Source organism: Pseudophryne corroboree, chromosome 4 (genome assembly GCF_028390025.1).
Source record: "Pseudophryne corroboree isolate aPseCor3 chromosome 4, aPseCor3.hap2, whole genome shotgun sequence".
NCBI classification, from domain to species: Eukaryota; Metazoa; Chordata; class Amphibia; order Anura; family Myobatrachidae; genus Pseudophryne; species Pseudophryne corroboree.
Window position 1 is genome coordinate 762,914,160 of NC_086447.1, and position 13,148 is coordinate 762,927,307.

At 40.7% G+C, this 13,148-nt stretch overlaps 1 protein-coding gene and 1 pseudogene across 1 annotated transcript in view; one reads left to right on the forward strand and one right to left on the reverse strand.

Annotated features, from left to right (window-relative positions):
- The window catches only part of CCDC85A (coiled-coil domain containing 85A), a 569,250-nt gene that overhangs the window by 393,963 nt on the left and 162,139 nt on the right, over nt 1–13,148 (forward strand). The window lies entirely within an intron of this gene.
- Nucleotides 2,890–3,009, reverse strand: LOC134913742 (5S ribosomal RNA; annotated as a pseudogene).

Below are 13,148 nucleotides of genomic sequence, written 5' to 3' on the forward strand. Positions count from 1 at the left end.
TACGGGCTGATTGCCCAATCCCGAAGCAATCTTCCGATGATTGCCAATTTGTCGGGAGATAGGCAAATACAGCATGTTAAAAATCCCTGACTCTGCAATTCCAATCATTTTTGGGTAACAATCAGCAAATCGAGGATTTACAACATGTTGGATTTTGCTGAACCTGAAGACCCAGGCTTAAGGAGAATATCAAATTGGCATGAAACACTCTTGATGAATGGGCCCCTTTACACAAATCCTTGTCCTCAATGAGTGAAGGTGAAAAATAATGTCTTTGATGTTAGGGGTGGTCTTCTGTATGCCGAATGTCGGGATCCCGGCGCACAGTATACCGGCGCCGGAATCCCAACACCCGGCATACCGACAACTATTCTCCCTCGTGGGGGTCCACGACCCCCCTGGAGGGAGACGTGCCCACAGTGTGGCGAGCGCAGCGAGCCCGCAAGGGGCTCCTTTGCGCTCGCCATGCTGTCGGTATGCTGGCGGTCGGACTCCCGGCGCCGGGAGCCCGAGCGCCGGCATACCGTATGACACCTGATGTTAGTGATATTTTAAGTAAATATTTTTGAAGGTATTGCCATCTTATTGAGTGAGAAGTCAATGCAAATTGGACCGCATTAAATCCATAATAGGTTATAGCAGAGAACACATGCAATAAATGTCAACACAGCCATTCTGTACTATCGTGATATACAGTACAGGAGAGCAAATTTGTAGCATTGATCATTATTTGAATGTTATCTTTTTTAGCTATGAATCTTTGTTTACTTGCTGTTGAAAACTCTAGGCGTTTATATAATTTATTTGCTTTGCATAGTAGCAGTAGACTTATTATTATCAAGAGACAAAGTTTTTTAACAATTACCATAGCATGGGGCTTTTTAATTTATGTGCTCAATAAAATCACAACCTACAATTTCATTTGTATGTTCAAAGAGTTGGCAGAGTCATCCAGATGGGCTATTAATATTACACACAGTTTTCTAACATAAATTTTTATAATCTTATTATTATAAATTATGATAATACATGTTTCATTTGTATAGTTCATTGTGCAATTTGCAGCTGGTTGTAATACGTTTGATTATTTTTTAAACCTCTTTTCATCAACTGTTCAAATACCAATTTAAATGTTTAAATATTTTAAAAGTTTTCTCAACACTTTAACTGTGACACAAGGTATTTAGGAGGTAATGATAACTGCATCATGCTGATATTTTTTTTAATGCCACTGAACACATTCTCGAATCTTGCAATGTTTGCAGATGATAAATTGTAGAGGACTTTAAGCACAAAAAGATTTACTGTAGTTGCCAACTTTTTCAATAAATAGGAACACTGATGGTGCACCTAAGCAGGACTGTGAAGGTGGACCTTTGTACATAACAATCAACATATTTACTAAACTTTATAATGGAATTATTGTTGCAATTTAATTACTGCCTCAATAAATTTTAACTTCTAAAGCCTTGGAAATAATGAAGCACATTATTGCCTCATTTTCTGGGAGTAAATCTTTATAACTTGGATAGTTTCTGCAGACTGTGTTAGGTTGTATTAGATACTATGCCCAACTATTGTTTGTGATCATGTACATGTGTTGCCTATTTATGATTTGCCCAGCCTCAGTGATGCTACTCACTGCCATACTTTCAGGCTCATTTATCATTGAGTGATAAAACTTGTTGTGAATGATAAAATTCACAGGGGGAATTTAATTGTTATCGCCCCTGATATCCCATCAAAAGTGGCGGTAGATCGCAAGGGCTACAGTATATTCAATTGATGTCCCCTATCGCACTGATCGCGCCCATTAGTGTCAGGTTTAGCGGCGTAAAGCAGCTAAACCCAAGTAAACTAATGGGCGCGATCAGGAAAAGTGCTGTTTGGGCACCCAAATAGGTTACTTTTCCTACATTTCAGCTCAACACGCCCCAGGGCTACGAACTGAAATGTCAGTGCTGGCAGCCATCGTGTCCAAACGGAGCTACAATTAAATCGCTCCGTCAGGTGCTATCTAGTGGCCGCCAGCATGACCAACATTTGAATCTCGCCCATAGTCTATGATAAATAGTGCTCCAGCCAACCAGATCTCAACTGTCATGTGTTCAGCTCCTGTCATGTGTTTGAAAAATGACAGTTGGGAGATGATTGGCTGGAGCAGCATTCATCATACGCAATATGTTTTATCACTCACAAAAATTTTATCACTCGATAAATGGGCCCCTTAATCTTCACCCACTTCACATATACCACTATCTTGCGTACATAACCAGTTGTATATAGGGGGTATACCACACAGGAGAGTATAAGGCTGGATATTAATAATTACCAAAATACAATAATAGAATAGGAAAAGCTAAACTTTTCCAATAATAGTTATGTTTGGTGGTGCACCCTGAGTCAGTGTGAAACGTTTAGAAACAAAGGAGAAAAGAAGACTCTTTTGTGGGTGCACTCTTGAATAATTTGTAGTATTGAAAATAAGATGGTTAAAAAAATATTCAATTTTTATTCATGTAACACAATAAAACATAAAGTAGTTGTACACATATTAAGGAGAAAAACACACATAAAAGTAATAAACCAATAATGCCAATCAATATTGGATAGTAATGGTGAGCTGTCCGGGTTAGATCACGTTTACAATGAAACAATAGGTCCACAACTTAGACTCCAAGATCTGCCTGTGATGGAGAAATATATGATATAAGCTATACACAACTTACAATTACTTCAATAGGTGGTAGATGAACAATTCTAAATATATTTAATGAAGATTAATAAGTCGGATCACTGATTATCTGGGAGGAGAGGGAAAAGAGAAGAATGTGATAGAAAAGATGAATCTGCTGTCAGCGTTAGACATAGAGCATGAATGCCCGAAATTTTCTACTACACCGAGTATTCCTCAAAAGTCTCCTATTTGAGTACTGACTCAGCCCAACACTGATTAGCTTCCAAGATCGGTATGGGTTCGGGCGTTTCCAGTGTGGTATGATAGTAGAAACAATATACCGATAACCTTGTGCTCTAGAATCACTGATGAGAGTTCACGAAAATCTAGGGAAAATAAGAATGGGTGAGGGGCCCTGGGAGGAGAGCTAAGAAGGAGGATCTGCTGCCATTGTTAGACAAGGAAAACCCCTGAATCAATGGTGAGAGTCCCGAATGATAGCGAAAGTAAAGAACCACACAGAGATAAGTGGGATGTGGGATTTGATACAGAGGAACAATCAATTTTGATGATAAATTTATAACTGTGTATGATGTGTACTGATCATGGAGTACATATGAAGTATACACTCTGTGTGGAGTACACACATGGGCATACACCGTCCGTTGAGCAGCGTAATAAAGAATGATGATAAAAAAAATATATATTTTTCTGATGAAAGACTGCAATCTGTATGCAAAGTGATAATAGGTTGTGAATATCAGATAATGATGAGGTTATCAGGTAAAAATACCTTGTAATGAGAGGAGGATTGAAAAACTCATGAACTTCCAAAGGTACCGGTTTTATGCAAATGAATAAACATTTATGCACATTATATTGGATACAAATAGGTAACCAATAATGGTCTACAAAAAGATATGTACCAAGTTGGTAAAATATACACCAGATATAATAACAAAAGGTATTCTTTCTCTCCTAAAAATAGTGACTGTAGGGGGAGCTGTATATGTAAAAAATCCCCTCCGTATAAACCGAGAATGAAAACAATGCTCTGGCCAGAATAAATATACTGATCATAGAATATATATATATATATATATATATAGGCATAAACTTTATGAGTAATGTAGCACAAATGACACTTAACCTCTGCAGTGTAAAGATAATGATAAGATAAATTCAGGTAACGGAATATTAAAGTACTATTAGCAGACAGTTCTGATAAAGGTAATAGGTGTCAAAATGATATAAGAACACCCATGAGGTTGCGGCCTCAATCGATAGGTCCGTGATGACTCTCAAGTGCCGCCTTGGAATAGTAACATATGTACAGGTAATAAGTGCTGATATTACCCGTGAATATAGGGGAGATGGTCGTTCGGTGCCTCGCAGTGAAGAGAAAAGCTCTGGTTACGAGTGTCGCTGTGCTGTGTGCCGGTCTGGTTCAACGTCAGATACTGCACGGCGGACGAAGTCTCTGGTTCACGGGTTGTTGAGAAGCCGCTGTCCTGGTTGCTGCTGCGGCGCAGGCAGGAGGTTGAAGATGTGGATGGTCCCGGACAGCCCGGGGTCGGAAGACGCGTTTCGCCCGTTCGCCGGGCTTGGTCACTTCCTCTATTGCCTCATTTTCTGGGAGTAAATCTTTATAACTTGGATAGTTTCTGCAGACTGTGTTAGGTTGTATTAGATACTATGCCCAACTATTGTTTGTGATCATGTACATGTGTTGCCTATTTATGATTTGCCCAGCCTCAGTGATGCTACTCACTGCCATACTTTCAGGCTCATTTATCATTGAGTGATAAAACTTGTTGTGAATGATAAAATTCACAGGGGGAATTCAATTGTTATCGCCCAGTATATTCAATTGATGTCCCCTATCGCACTGATCGCGCCCATTAGTGTCAGGTTTAGCCACGTAAAGCAGCTAAACCCAAGTAAACTAATGGGCGCGATCAGGAAAAGTGCTGTTTGGGCACCCAAATAGGTTACTTTTCCTACATTTCAGCTCAACACGCCCCAGGGCTATGAACTGAAATGTCAGTGCTGGCAGCCATCGTGTCCAAACGGAGCTACAATTAAATCGCTCCGTCAGGTGCTATCTAGTGGCCGCCAGCATGACCAACATTTGAATCTCGCCCATAGTGTATGATAAATAGTGCTCCAGCCAACCAGATCTCAACTGTCATGTGTTCAGCTCCTGTCATGTGTTTGAAAAATGACAGTTGGGAGATGATTGGCTGGAGCAGCATTCATCATACGCAATATGTTTTATCACTCACAAAAATTTTATCACTCGATAAATGGGCCCCTTAATCTTCACCCACTTCACATATACCACTATCTTGCGTACATAACCAGTGGCTAACATGTTAATGCATTTGGACAATCTTTGTTAAGGAGTTGTAAGACTAACTGCATGTAGACGTCTATCATATCCTGTAGCAGTTGAAATGAGATACAGTTTGACAAGTTTTAAAGTTTTTAAATGAATTGGGTACGCTCCCATTAATCACTTTATGGTGGAAGTCACACGAAAAGGGGGAAAAAACTAAAAAAAACTTTATAGGCACAAATAAGTTGGCCTCATTGTGAGTGGAGTACGCTCATCATCTATATGTCTAAGGGAGAAAGTCTCTTCTAATAGAAAAGGAGGATTGAATGAGACAATACTACACAGTGTTTGTCTTTATTTTTTTCTTGTTTTCATACAATTGCCGAGCTCGAATTGACACAATCAAATCAGTGCACCAACACAGGAAAAGAGGAAGGAACGTCTGCAGCAATAAGGGACCTACATAAGTTTACTGTCATTTTGTGGCACTTATACCGGTAGAGATTACCTTGTTTTTGTGATAATTATTGTTTTTGGGATATGGTGACATCTCGTTAGGTAATCAAATCAGTTAAAGCTGCCTTGCGCACAGTTTAAAAAACCCTAATTCTGTTTGTTTTAAGTTTTAAAATTTGTCTGGATTGTCCAGTTTAGGAGCTTTAAAATATTTTAGGAAATACTGTAAATGTTTATAATCAAATCATTAGAATACCGATGTATCCTCGTACACTTTTGCTCTAGGCAAGCAAACAGTTCCTCTTGGTGTGCGAGGATCCTTGCGACTTAGCAAACATCCTTTTTTTTCCACTAAAAAATTTAAGAAGCGACAAAGCTACACTGCTAGTGCACACCGACCACTAGAGCTTGCTGTACCTTGTACATCTGTGTGCAACTAAATCTGTGCAATAGAGGTTTTGTCATGAGCATATACCGATGAGACACTATCAACCGTCACATTGGTAATTTACTCCAGTATTGCTTTCTATTGACCACCTTAAGCCAACCAATCCGGATTCATTCATAAAGATAGCTAAAACTTTGGAGGTAACCTATACATTTTACATACTGTACTGTACTATTATTCGGTCCACGATAAGAAAATATTAAGACTGTGCATTACAACAACATCTACCCTCATTGTCTTAGGTTAAGCCAGTCATTTTTAACAAATGTATTGATGTATTGATTTTTTTCTATACATGTCTATTTAATTATTTTATATTTATGCTTATTTTCTATATACAGTATGTTTATCTATGATACTGTTATTTCTATATTAGATGTTTACATTTTATTTCAAATATATCTGACTCTGATTTAGAAGTAGTTACCTAAGTAGTAGTTACCTAACATACTGTATTTAATTCACATTTTTTAACTATAGTTTTTATTAAGACAGCGCTTTTTGTATACCATATGTACAGGGGTTGGCAGCAAAATGCAGGAACCTAATCAATTATATAATTATTTAGTTATTTAGTTTTTCTTAATTAAAATATTTTGTTAGCTAATTAGTACATAATTGTTTCAAACATATACTTAAAATGACCTACAGTGCTTATTATTGTATAAAAGCTCTGTAATGTATAAAGCATCATTTGCAACAGAAAAAGCTATGTTATCTCCACATCGCCACTTCCATGTTGACTTGTAAACCAAATGGGCTGCTATTCTGCAAAATGGGCATTATACGCACGTCACTGTACATGGGATTGCAAATTGAGAAATGAGAGGACACAGAGGAGATCCATAACTATAATAAAGCATAAATCTGCTGGTAATGAGATGCTGAGATGGGTTCAATATGAGTTACCGATGGACGGGATGCCGGTGTTCAGTATACCGATAACGGCATCCCGTCCATCAGAATCCCGACAGTCCCCCATTAAACCCCTAACCCTCACCTTTTCTCTACCCTAACCCTCCCTTGTGGGTGCCTAACCCTTCCAGGTGGTGCCTAACCCTAACCTCCCTTTCTTTGTGCCTAACCCTAACCTTCCCTTGTGGGTGCCTAACCCTAATCCTCCCCGGTGGTGCCTAACCCTAACCCTCCCTTCCCCGCTGCCTAAACCTAAACATCCCCGCTGGGCGCCTAAGCCTAACCTCCCCTTCTAGGTGCCCAGGCTCGTACTGGCCTGCCAAGGAACCAAGGGATCCACCGGTAGGCCCTGCCAGCTGATAGCCATGCCCATGTCTGTAGGTGGGCGGGACTAAGCCAGGCTGGTGGTAGGCTCCATTCGTTCCCAGAGGAGCACTGCGGGTTTGTAACGCTGCCGTCATGACGCTGCTAGCAGCATCATGACGTCACACTGTGCTGCTCAGTCCCGCCGTGAATCCCGCCACCATGGTCTACAGGAGCAGGAGGCACGCTGCGCCCTGGAGCTGGTGAGTGCGGTCAGCGGGCACCACCAGCGGGAGGGGGCCGAGGCCTGGGGGGTTTTCTGGTGCTGGAGCAGGGTCGAAACAAGTACTTCTGGCAGTAGGGGCAAGGCAGTAATTTAGCGCCCCCCCTTTCCAATAAAACAAAAACTTGAGAGAGTGAGAGTGGGGAGGAGAGATAGAAGGGGGAGGGGGAGAGGATGGCAAGACAGATGTGGGAGAGAAAAGAGAAAGAGAGGATGGAAAGATAGGGGAGAGAGGGGGGGAGAGAAGAGAGAGAAAGAGAGGGGGGTGTATGTACAGTATGTGTGTGTATATGTATCAGCATCCAGCATGTAATCTTGTCTTGCTCCTGTGCTTGGGGGTGAAGCTGTGGACTTGGCTTTCCAGGTGGCTGCCCGGGTGAAAGAGGCCGCTGCTTAGTCATGTGGTGGGTAGAGGACTGTTCCTCTATGCCTCACATTCTGCCCCTCAGCGGCTGCTCCCCTCAATCTTCATTCCCTCACACAGGGACACCTAGTACTGTTCTTGTCCTCCGCCAACGAGGAGATGGGGAGGCTGCGCTGCCTTGGTCCAGAGACACATCCTTAGGAGGGGCTGCTGAACAGGTACAAGCTGGATTGAGAGGAGGTTGGATTGCAACCCTGAGCTGTGCAGCATGTGTGAACGGCACATTTGGCTCCCAGTCAGGCAAGCCAGGATTTTGGGGGGCGAGCTGGTCAGGGGAGTGGAAGGAGGTCTCCCAATTCCGGCGCCAGGGTCATTATATACTATGCTTGGTGGCGCCTATAATGGCTGGCCGCTCCTCTTTGGCCAGGTGGCCACACTCCTTGAGCATATGGTAACACCCCTTAGTGGGCCCCTGTGATTGCATTTCCCTGGTGGGCCCTTGATGCCCCAGTCCGACACTGTATGTGCCTAACCCTAACCTTCCATCCCTGGTCCCTAACCCATATCTTCCTGTGGCTGCACCCTAACCCCCCTTCTGCTGCTACCTACTATTCCCCCTCCCCTACGACAGGATGGCAGTGTGTCCCGCTGTCCGAATGATCGGGATGCCGGTATTGTTGGTATTTTGATGCTGGCATTCCGCCTGGCATCTGTATACTGATCCTGGGTTTGTGTCCTCCCTTTGAGATTCTAGCATCGGTATATCGACCGCCGGAATCCCGTTTGTCGGGAAGCTAACTGCTTCCCGCTGAGATAACTTCTACTATCTATATTAATATGTAGCACGTTAAACAATATTTTTTTTTTTATAATAGACAGTTTTTCATTAGAAACTGAGATTGACACAGATGCAAATGGAGAGGTTTTGTATATAGCACATACAAAGATGCAAATTTAAGCGGGGTGTGAGCAGAAATAATGTGTGCCTGCAAAGTCTGTGCCAATTGGTGTGGTTGCCATCAGAGGGGAGACTGTAGGGACTCCAGTCCCTGACCCTAATGCTCTACAGACCACCAATTAGAATTGATGCTGCAGATTTAAATAAAAAATCTATTGAATGACGTGACCGGGCCAAGACTGCAAGCAGCTCTGCCCCCTGCAGCGCTCACTACACTAGCTGTTTGGTGCGAACAGAATAGTTGTGTGTGACTACTTGAAGGGAGCTGATTTGGAAAATCATATACTGTGCCCTCACCCTGCCTGTTGCTACTGAAGCAGCACGATGAAGACCAGATCTACCTGTCAGTGGCTCCCATGTGTTTGTGGCCTAGAGATAAAGGGGGATGGTGGTGTGTGTGAGGGCTTAGAAAGAGGTAGGGGAAGCCAGTTAAAAGCGAACAGGTAGTGGGCTGGGCAGGGGGATGCTTAATCTTAGAAAGAGAATGGACTGGGGCAGGGAGGTACTTAGAAAGAGTAGGGGGATGCAGTAAAAAAGGAGCAGGAAGTGGGCTGCAGGAGTTGAAAGACCCAGCAGCATGGTGGATAAGGAAATGACTATATAAAGCACAGTAAGCTAGTGCTACTGTTATATATTTTGTGTGCGGTGTGTGATATATTGCCACCTGTCTGGGAATACTCCAGACTCTTTGTAATTAAGACAGGTCATGTCCAGTGAGATGGGGCTGGGGTTCTGCCTAGGCCACCAGTCCTGAGCCCTGAAATTTCTGATGGCAGCCCCACCCATCGGCACAAACAATTAAATGGCTTCTATCAATTTAGGCGAGAGCTGTAGGTGCACCAAAAACAATTTAGTTTTCCCCTTAGTGCACAGACCAAGTAAAAAATCATGCTACTATATCACAAGAGATCTTTTAACAAAACTCGAGACGTCGCACGTCTCTTGATTATAATGTAAAATACACTACTGTTGAGATAAAAATAATACAGCTCTATAGGAGAATCTTCATTAAATCTTTTTTTCTCAACGCCTTTAATTGGAGAAAAATAAAGTTAGTTTAATAATCCTAATTAACAGTTAAGATCTATTATTTGTAAATAATATACTGATCCTTATTGCCTGACTGCAGAGAACTATTTTCCAAAAGCTGTGTTTTCTTGCATCCATCATAAAATGACAATGGTTAGTTGTTGCATGATGGTATCATATAATCAATTCAGCAAGTGCGTCTTGGATCAATTCTGGCTCAGAGTAATTCTTAACAGTGATTAATGATAACTAACCACCCACTGTTCTCACTCTAGAGTGTGTGCAACTGAGAGTTGCGAAAAGTTAGAAAATTAAACTTGCAAACTACAGCAGTAAGCGTAGATATTCTGTTCAAAGAAAAGAAAGACAATTAACACACATTATTTAATCCATAGAAAATAATATGGCTGTTTTGTGTTAATCAATGTATGGTTCAACCTGCATATTTTAGATAGATATACTGTATGTGTTGTTTTCATGTGTCAAATTAAATTCTTCTTGTCGAACATCGCGAGTAGTTTTAGTGTACTGTAGCTTGGTAAATTTGCAAAACCAAAATCCCAAAGCAAATCATTAAAGCTAATCATTTAGGCTGTTGTGAGCTGTCAAACTTCATTAGGAGAAAGTCTGTCAGCTCATAGCCTAGACAAAATTTGTGTTTTAAAATTTGCAATTTTAGCCAGCTACCTTATATTGCAATTTCCAAGTTCATTACTAGACTTTTGAGATATGAGAACCTCCCCTAAGAATATAAACTTTCACTTAATAATCTCAGAAACGCTTCATTGATTATACTCAAATGGGATTGTTATGGGTCAAGAAAAGAATGTGAAAAGTGAAAACCTTTTCAGGTAAGCATATTTCACAGTTACTCATTATTGTTATTACAACTATTGTGCTATTTTTATGTTGTATACTTATACTTATTTGTATGTTATATACTTATTTACCATGTTGCTAGGGACTAATTCAGCTGATAAAAGGTATGAGCACTATTTGATCTGTGTACAGACTTTTGGAATTAATCTAAATGAGAGACTAGTCCATCATTTTCTATAGTTTCCTCAGCACGTTATTTTTAAGTGTATTTTCCTTTTTTTTTTTTTTTATAAACTTTTTATTGAAGCATTACACAATGGTACAATTGGAATGGAACAGTCATATCAGAGATGAAACAAAGATAATTAAGTTGATGCTACAAGTGATATGCATAGGATATTATACAGAGAACATAATGTTACATCCAGGCAATACCAGCATGGGCAATACATAAAGAAAGGGGTGATAAAAAATGTCTAATATCATAGATAGTCATAACCACAATTTCAGCCATAAATTCCAAAATATCAATGCCTCAGTCACTTTTCTAATTTTCCCTATCCAACCAAAATATAACTATCTCTTGAGTAGATACCAGATTGGGCTAGGCATATTCTAAACAAACATTGAGAGAATGAAAGAGTATCTAGCAGAGTATCTAGTAGAGATAGTCTATAATAGTACCACAGAGAAACTACTGTAATCCCGTTAGCATATATATTATAAATAAAAAAGTAGAAAAAAGAATCAACTAAGGGTATAGAATTGTTCCATATTACTATAGAACACTATTATTACTATATTACTATAAAAATATTATTAAATACATATTAAGAGCAACTGTAAAGTAGACAGGTAAAATGGTTTTAAACAGACTTATAAAATAGAGAAAAATAAAAATTTTAAACAGAGGACTAGTATAACAAAACACATGTCGAAACCAACAATTTAGTAAATTACCAATACCATAGTTATAAAGAGTGAACATAGGTCTAGTACAGGGTCTGTCCGGAAAGTAATAAGACTAAATCCGGGAATTTTTTTTATTGAACTTTCAGATACATAGGGTTAATAATCTTCAAAGTATGACCCTTGAGCATCGATACACCATTGCCAGCATGTCTGCCAAGCTTGGAATGCCTCCTGGAAGGCATTAACTGGAATGTCCTTGAGTGTCCTTGTCGAGGCCTCTTCCACTTTGTCTATGGTCTGAAGATGGTGTCCTTCCAGGCCGCGTTTGATCCGGGGGAACAAAAAGAAGTCAGCCTGGGCCAGATCTGGACTGTAGGGTGGTTGAGGCAGTGTTGTCACGTTGTGCTTGGCCAAAAACTCCCTCACTTGCAGCCATGTGTGACTTGGCACATTATCGTGATTGAGGACCCAGGTAGTGGCAATCTCCTTGCGTACGCAGAGGACCCTGTTTCTCAACCGATTGAGCACTACCGTGTAAAATGCATCGTTGACATTTTGGCCGGTAGTTAGAAATACCTTGTGGACCACATCCTTTGAGTCGAAAAAGACAATGAGCATGGATGTGGTCTTTGATTTGCTCATTCGGCCCTTTTTGGGGCGAGGTGACGAGGGTGTGTGCCACTCTGCGCTTTGCCTGTTGGTCTTTAGATCATACTCAACGATCCAAGTTTCGTTACCTGTTATAACTCTGTCAAAAAAGTTAGGCTCCCTTTGCACACGCTCTAAAAGTGCGCTGGAAATCGCCACATGCTGGTCTTTTTCATCATGAGTCAAAAACTTCGGAACCAACCGGGCACACACCTTTTGCATCGCTAATTCGTTTGTCAAGATCTCTTGCACAGTAGTTTTTGAAAGGCCCAACTTTTCTGCTACCATTCTAACACTCAAACGATGATCAGTGTTCAAAACATCATGCACTTTAAATTAAATGTGTTCTTTTTCTAACAAATTATGTGCAGTAGTACTGTACGTGTCCTACTTGGCCTAGTTATCAAAGTCAGGTTGAGATCCTATGGAGCCCCAGTCAAGAAACTGGTTTACCCTTGCTCCTGCAGCCTTTGCCCTCCAGTTGATGTGTTCCACAGCAAATGGAAGGTTACACATTGCATAATACTGTACAAAGTTCTACAAAGTTTTAGTAACATTTTTTAATAAAAAAAATAAATTCTATAAAAAAAAAAATGTCAAAGTGCCAAACTCACCTCAGAGATTATTGCTAATCGCCAATGTCCACTTGGTGTAGAAGAGAGTGCACAACCACCGGGTCCCTCCAGCACACCTTATTCTGGAGACAGAGATGTGTCACTGTATTTTGATGTTTTAAATACATTTGTAGATTTGCACATATAAATGTGTTTTTCCAAACAGTGGGGGTAATTCCAAGTTGATCGCAGCAGGATTTTTGATAGCAATTGGGCAAAACTATGTGCACTGCAGGGGAAGCAGATATAACATGTGCAGAGAGAGTTAGATTTGGGTGTGGTGTGTTCAATCTGCAATCTAAATTGCAGTGTAAAAATAAAGCAGCCAGTATTTACCCTGCACAGAAACAAAATAACCCACCCAAATCTAACGCTCTCTGCACA